The sequence below is a fragment of the Rutidosis leptorrhynchoides genome, chromosome 5 (genome assembly GCF_046630445.1).
Source record: "Rutidosis leptorrhynchoides isolate AG116_Rl617_1_P2 chromosome 5, CSIRO_AGI_Rlap_v1, whole genome shotgun sequence".
NCBI classification, from domain to species: domain Eukaryota; kingdom Viridiplantae; phylum Streptophyta; class Magnoliopsida; order Asterales; family Asteraceae; genus Rutidosis; species Rutidosis leptorrhynchoides.
This window is the reverse complement of record NC_092337.1, coordinates 173,836,029-173,842,638: the sequence shown is the minus strand read 5'-3', so window position 1 is coordinate 173,842,638 and position 6,610 is coordinate 173,836,029. Positions and strand designations below refer to the sequence as shown.

Here is a 6,610-nt window from a genome sequence, read left to right as displayed (position 1 = left end):
GAAGGACTGTTATGGACAAAAACCAGACGGACATATTAAATAATCCAGGACAAAGGACAATTAACCCATGGGCATAAAACTAAAATCAACACGTCAAACATCATGATTACGGAAGTTTAAATAAGCATAATTCTTTTATTTCATATTTAATTTCCTTTATTTTATATTTAATTGCACTTCTAATTATCGCACTTTTATTTTTTGTTATTGTATTTAATTGCACTTTTAATTATCGTACTTTTTAATTATCGCAAGTTTATTTTATCGCACTTTTATTTATCGCAATTTCATTATCATTATTTACTTTACGCTTTAAATTAAGTCTTTTATTTATTCAATATTTTACATTTTGTTTTAACTGCGACTAAAGTTTTTAAAATTGACAAACCGATCATTAAACGGTAAAAACCCCCCTTTATAATAATAATATTACTTATATATATATTTGTATTTTTATAAAATAAAACTAATATAGCGTTAAGCTTTGATTAAAAGATTCCCTGTGGAACGAACCGGACTTACTAAAAACTACACTACTGTACGATTAGGTACACTGCCTATAAGTGTTGTAGCAAGGTTTAAGTATATCCATTCTCTAAATAAATAAATATCTTGTGTAAAATTGTATCGTATTTAATAGTATTTCCTTGTAAAATTTAATAGTATTTTATACCCCTTAGCTTTAACATCACTCTTCTACATCTACCTCTTTTCCTTTATCTAGCTCTGGCGTCTCCGTAACCGTGTTGACACTTATACTTTCAGTTTTTCTCGAATTCTCATCACCCTTCTCGATATCCAAGTGTCGATCAAGGGAAATGCCTCCGCACTCAACATTTTGACAGCTTTTATCCATTTCTATCGTGTCATCAAACACATTCTCAACAACCTCTTCACTTGCCTCACTCTTTTCGACTTTGAGTTTCATGCAATAATCTTCATCAAACTCTCTTTCGACTATGTAGGCTGAAGGAAATCGCATATTTTCTGAATTACAAAATCTAAAAGTTCTGTTTCCTCCTTCAAAGGTGATGCACCCCGCCCCTGGGTCTAATTTACCACCCGCGGTTGAAATGAACCCCCGACCTACTAACAATGGAACATCATAGTCCGTGGGCATATCGAAAATGGTAAACGGTACTTCAAGAAAAACACCTTTCACACTAACCATCACCTTATGAACTACCCCAAGTGCCCTACACTTGGTATTATTTCCAAGCGTGATTTCTGCATCGGATTTCTTCAATTCACATAACGTACATTCACCATCAAAAAGTTGCTTGTACATCTCATAGGACATTATGTTAATGGAAGATCCCGAATCGGCAATCACCTTAAACTCTCGATGACTACTAACAAAGTGAGGTAATACTCCAATGATACTTAACTCGAATAATATCTCCCCCGGATCGTCTTCTTGGTAAAGAATCACCGGTCTACCTTGGGCATTCTCATCTAAAGGCAATTCCTCATGAAGATCATCAAAACATTCATCCGAAATGACTTCGGACACTGCATCTTCGGGCGCATCATCAAATCTCCCATCATCCTCCCATTCAACGTAATCGGGCACATGGCTAATAGAGACATTTTGATCAAGCCATGAGTCGACACTTTCCTTACTATTCCCTTTCCTTGGTTAATTCACTCTAATGGTCCTAAGTTGTTGCCTTTGCATAGGTTCAAATCGGATTTTTTCAACTACTTTAGCATCATCAAGCGACAACCCGGTAGCAATCTTCAATTGTTGCCCATTAACTAAGAACGGTTCCCCACCTTTCGGATCCTTTATTTCAATTGCCCCATAGGGAGTAAACTTAGTAACCACATAGGGACCGTTCCACTTACTTCTCAACTTACCCGTAAACAACTTTAACCTGGAATTAAACAACCACACATTTTGCCCCACTTCAAACGTCCTCCTACTAATTTGCTTGTCATGAAAAGCTTTCGTTTTTTCTTTATAGATCTTCGAACTTTCATATGCTTCACGTCTAAGTTCTTCTAATTCTGTCAATTCTAGCTTCCTCGCATTTCCTGCCTCATCTAAGTTCATGTTCACCTGTTTTATAGCCCATTCTGCACGATGCTCAATTTTAATAGGTAAGTGACATGCCTTCCCATAAACAAGTCGGTAAGGTGAAGTACCAATAGGGGTTTTGTAAGCTGTCCGATAAGCCCAAAGCGCATCGTCTAGTCTTAAAGACCAATCTTTGCGATTAGGATTTACGGTTTTTTCCAAAATTCTTTTTAACTCCCTATTAGATACCTCCACTTGCCCACTTGTTTGGGGATGGTAAGGTGTAGCAATTCGGTGATTTACCCCATAATCCCTTAAAAGTTTAGCAAATTGGGAGTTCTTAAAGTGTGAACCCCCATCACTAATTATGGCCTTAGGTACACCATGACGACAGAAAATGTTTTTCTTAACAAACTTAAGGACAACTTTGTTGTCATTTGTTCGAGTAGCCTTAGCCTCCACCCACTTGGAGACATAATCCACAGCTACCAAAATATATTCAAACCCAAAAGACGGGGGAAAAGGTCCCATAAAATCAATACCCCAAACATCAAAGATTTCACAAACCAAAATTGGGTTCATGGGCATTTCATTACGTTTATAAATTCCCCCCATTCTTTGACACCTAGCACAATTTTTAACATACTCAAATGCATCTTTAAAGATAGAAGGCCAAAAGAAACCTGAATCGAGTACTTTGTATCCGGTTTTCTTTACCCCATAGTGTCCTCCGCATGCAAAAGCATGACAATGAGCTAGAATGTCCTTATGCTCATCTTCCGCCACGCATCTTCTAATGATTTGGTCGGGTCCAAGTCGGTAAAGAACCGGGTCCTCCCAAATATAATGATTAACCTGCGATAAAAAGTAATCCCTCTTGTGCTTGTTCCAATGTTCCGGTATCTTGTTAGTCACCAAATAGTTGACAATATGAGCGAACCAAGGTACCTGCACAACACTAAACAAACATTCGTCCGAGAAATTCTCCTGGATCGGTTTAGTAGGGTCAAACGGTGGCGGGGGTATCCTAGATAAATGGTCAGCTACCACATTTTCTATACCCTTTTTATCCCTTATTTCCAAATCAAACTCCTGTAGCAACAAAATCCACCTAATCAATCTAGGCTTAGACTCTTTCTTCCCAAGCAAATGCCTTAAAGCACTATGGTCCAAAAATACAACTACCTTAGACCCCACAAATATGATCTAAATTTGTCTAAGGCAAACACAACTGCTAGTAATTTCTTCTCGGTTATGGTATAATTTATTTGGGCATCCGAGAATGTCTTACTAGCATAATAGATAACAACCGGTTTCCTATCAACTCTTTGACCCAGAACAGCCCCAGCCGCAAAATCACTAGCGTCGCACATAATTTCAAATAGTTTGGTCCAATCGGGTGATTGTAAAATGGGTGCTTCGGTTAACTTACGTTTAAGGGTGTTGAAGGCTTCCTTACATTGGTCATCAAATTCAAAAGGTGCGTCTTTTAATAACGAATTACACAATGGTTTAGAAATAACGCTAAAATCTTTGATAAACCTACGATAGAATCCTGCATGTCCCAAAAACGATCTTACCCCCTTAACATTGTTTGGTGGAGGTAATGTGAAAATAAGTTGCACTTTTGCCCTATCGACTTCGAATCTCCGTTTAGACACAATGTGACCCAGAACCACCCCTTCCCTTACCATAAAGTGGCTCTTTTCCCAACTAAGGACAAGGTTGGTCTCGGTACATCTTTTCAAAACTTTTTCCAACATACTCAAACATGACTCAAAAGATTTGCCAAATATCGAAAAATCATCCATAAAAATCTCTAAAGACTCGCCTATTAAATCTGAAAAGATACTCATCATACACCTCTGAAAAGTCGCAGGTGCATTACATAGACCAAAAGGCATCCGTCTAAAAGCATAGGTTCCGTAAGGACAAGTAAAAGTCATTTTTTCTTGGTCATTAGGGTGAATAGGTATTTGATTATATCCCGAATACCCATCTAAGAAACAATAAAATTTCTGACGTGACAACTTTTCGATGATTTGATCAATAAAAGGCAAGGGAAAGTGATCCTTTGAAGTTGCAGCATTTAGCTTCCGGTAATCAATACATACCATCCAACCCGTCACGGGACGGGTTGTGATCTTTTCACCTTCCTCAGTTTCCATTACCGTTATCCCAGCTTTCTTTAGCACTGTTTGCGTGGGACTTACCCACTGACTGTCTGAAATAGGGAAGATAATCCCTGCATCCAACCACTTAAGAATTTCTTTCTTTACCACTTCCTGCATATTCGGGTTTAACCTGCGTTGCGTATCATGAGCAGGTTTAACCTCCGGATCTGTAACTATCCTATGCATACATACTGAGGGACTTATCCCTTTCAAATCAGCTATTGTCCACCCTACTGCAGCCTTGTACTTATGAAGCACTTCCATCAAGGCTTTTTCCTGCACACCTGTCAAATCTGAAGCAATAATAACTGGCAAAGTGCCGTCAGTACCTAAAAATGCATACTTCAAATGAGAAGGTAAGGGTTTTAACTCAAGAGTCGGTGGTGACTCTAGTGACGGTCTCGTATTAGTATCAATGGATTTAGGTAGTGGCTCATATTTATGAGTCCACGGTGGCAACCTAGCATCCATTGTACTTGCTACTGCTAATTCTACTACCTTAACCTCTTCACATTCAACATCCTCTTCGTTACCTAAGCAAAATATTTCTACTGGGTCATCGGTTATTAGGTGAGAAGTATGTTTATCCACTAATTCATCAATCACATCTATCCTATAGCATTCATGGACATTCGGGGTGTGAAGAGAATTAAAGATATTAATTCTCATCTTGCGATTCCTGAAAGATATGTCCATAGCACCTGTTCGACAATTAATGTGAGCATTAATGGTGGTCAAGAATGGGCGTCCCAAAATTATAGTGGGTTGGGCATCTCTATTCCTAGGTTCAATATCCATAACAACAAAGTCAACTGGGTAATAGAAATCCTCCACTTTTACTATCACATCTTCTAGTATCCCCCTATTCATTTTAATTGACTGGTCTTCTAGTTGAATAATTATGTCAGTTCTTTTCATTAAACCCAATTCAAATCGGTCAACTAGACAAAAAGGTAAAATATTAATGCTAGCTCCTAGGTCCAGTAACGCCTTTTTCACATTCACGTTTCCTATAGTCACAGCTATCAACGGGGTCCCTGGGTCCTTAAACTTAGGTGGAAGTGTACCCGAAAAAACCGCACTTAGGTGCTCGGTTAGCTCCACCTTTTTGGGTAAAGTCGCCCTTTGCTTCCTCTTTTGAGTGCAAAGGTCCTTTAAAAATTTAGCGTAAGACGGGACTTGCCTAATAGCATCGAGGAGGGGAAAATTTATCTTAACCTGTTTAAATGTTTCCCACATGTCCTCTGGTTGTGGTCCCTTTTTCCCATAAGGGAACTGGTTTGGGGACTCTAAGGCCTTGGGAAATGGGACGGATTTTGATTCTGTCTCCGGTTTTCCGGTCTCCTTAACAATTGGGTCCTTATTTTTCACCCCTTCTCCTTGGTCATCGACTTCACTTACCTCTTCCTCATCAAGAACAATAGGAGACTTACTTGACTCTGGTTGCACTACCTCTTTTTCACCTACCTTATTGTCATATTGCCTTCCGCTTCTCAAGGTACCTACCATGTTAACGCTATGCCCTTTTCCTTGATCCTTATGATTTGGATTTAGAACCGTGTAGCTTGGAATTGTACCTGGTTCCCTATTTCCCTAACTTTCTGCTACATTACCGATCTCCTTAGCCAATGCACCAATCGACTTATTTTGCACTTCTATCATTTTTCGCATTTCGGAGATGAACGCATCCATCTTAGCATCCGAGCTAGATGGTTGATTGGTTGAAGTACTAGTTTGGTTTTGGTTTTGGTTTTGGCTTTGATTTTGGTAATTGTTTTGGTTTCGGTTATTAGGGTAAGGATTTTGATAGTTTCGTTGGTAGTTGCCTTGATTCTGAAAATTACCCTGATTTTGAAAGTTGTTTGGTGGTCTAAGTTGGTTCCCTTGGTTAGCATTCAGAGCGTTGTTATTGCTCCAACTGAAATTAGGATGATTTCCCCAACCCGGATTATACGTGTTGGAGTATGGATCATATCTCCGCCCCTGAACCTCGTTAACTTGTTCTTCCACTATGTGCTGATTTACCGGTGGAATCCCATTTCTACATCCATATGAAAAGTGAGAAGTATCTCCACAAATCTCACATACTTCCTGAACCTGCGAAACATTACAAGCAAGACCCTGGTTTGGGTTGTTAAATATAAGCATTTTCAAATCATCAAATTCCTGCTCTAAGTTCCTAGATGAACCACCCGAATCGGAAACATGATTCACTCGGGAGGTACTCGGTTGTTTACGATCAATCGAAGCTTGGGTTTTTGAACCCTTGCTTAACTGTTCGAAGAACGTCCATTCATCATCACTAGACCGAGTTAAGAATGCCCCACCACTAGCCGCCAAAAGAAACTGCCTGTTTTGGGAATCTAAACTATCATAGAAAACTTTAACCAATTTCCACTTAGGTATCTCATGGTGT

At 39.0% G+C, this 6,610-nt stretch overlaps 1 pseudogene; it reads right to left on the bottom strand.

Moving 5' to 3' along the window:
* Positions 1-688: 688 nt before the first annotated feature.
* Positions 689-5,703, bottom strand: LOC139849166 (uncharacterized; annotated as a pseudogene).
* Between the last annotated feature and the right edge of the window lie 907 nt (positions 5,704-6,610).